Source organism: Octopus bimaculoides, chromosome 1 (genome assembly GCF_001194135.2).
Source record: "Octopus bimaculoides isolate UCB-OBI-ISO-001 chromosome 1, ASM119413v2, whole genome shotgun sequence".
Taxonomy (NCBI): domain Eukaryota; kingdom Metazoa; phylum Mollusca; class Cephalopoda; order Octopoda; family Octopodidae; genus Octopus; species Octopus bimaculoides.
The window spans coordinates 168,246,138-168,247,136 of record NC_068981.1 but is presented as its reverse complement, the minus strand read 5'-3'; the positions used below and the strand labels follow the sequence as shown (position 1 = coordinate 168,247,136).

General features: G+C 33.0%; 1 protein-coding gene across 4 annotated transcripts in view; it reads right to left on the bottom strand.

The window, feature by feature from the left end:
- Window positions 1–999, bottom strand: part of LOC106883223 (uncharacterized) — a 46,766-nt gene that overhangs the window by 39,140 nt on the left and 6,627 nt on the right. The window contains exon 1 of one of the 4 annotated variants that reach the window (XM_052972580.1): window positions 614–628. The exons of the other annotated variants lie outside the window; for them this stretch is intronic. The gene's annotated coding sequence lies outside the window, so the exon portion shown is untranslated. Of the gene's footprint in view, window positions 1–613; window positions 629–999 lie in introns of those variants that run through there. 4 annotated transcript variants of the gene reach the window in all.

Genomic DNA, 999 nt, shown 5'->3' with positions numbered 1-999 from the left:
TAGGCTATAGCCAACACTGCCAGATATTTTGAGCATCTCTGCAGTGACTCCTGATGGGCCGGGGGCTTTCCCGGTCTTCATACTCTTAATTGCTTTATCTACCCTGGTACTATCAACTCGGATAGCTGGTCCCTCTATTGGGTCGACATACGGCAGGCTCTCTTTCTCCCATTCATTCTCTTTATTAAGCAATCTATCGTAGTGGCATCTCCAGACCTCTTTCTTTGCATCCTCATTTAATGCAAGCGTACCATCATCCATGCGAACACATTTCTCTCCTACAACATCACTATCCTCTCTCCTACACTGTCTTGCAACACGAAATATATATATAGATATATCCGATTATCAGTAAAGATAGTCACCCAAACATAACTACAAAATTTTCAATATTGAACGAAAATTTTGGAATCATTTTTAATATTAAATTTTAATAATATAAATTCACAACCTCTCAATGTATAACTAGTTTAATAAGTGTTAACACACAAAACTCTCAGCCTTTGAGGTACTCTGTTGCTTCTGCTAAATATATATATATATACTCATGTTTTGAGTTCTTTTTTTCTTCCTGTTTACATTATCAAACCTATTATTATATTTATTAACTTACTTGTCACAACATTGGTTGGTCAAATGCCACACTTTAAACAAGCTTAACTGTGAAATAAAATTGAAGAAGTGACTGAATTTTTTAACATGATGAAACAATGTTATGATGATGTATAAATTTATGCATAAAATACAAGAACATTTATTAAATCGAAGATATCCAAGGATCGTACTAGTAATAACTGCACAGAATTTAGTTTAAATCAGTGGTTTTCAACCGGGGTCCATATACTTTTGAGAATCTATGTAAGATTTTAAGTACAATAAATTGGGGTTTACTTCTACAGGGTGGCCCAAAAATCACAGAGGAGTCTAAAAGATTAATAAATTCGTTTTCATTACATTTTTTTATTTGTAATTCACAAAATGTTACTTTTCACTTCTAAT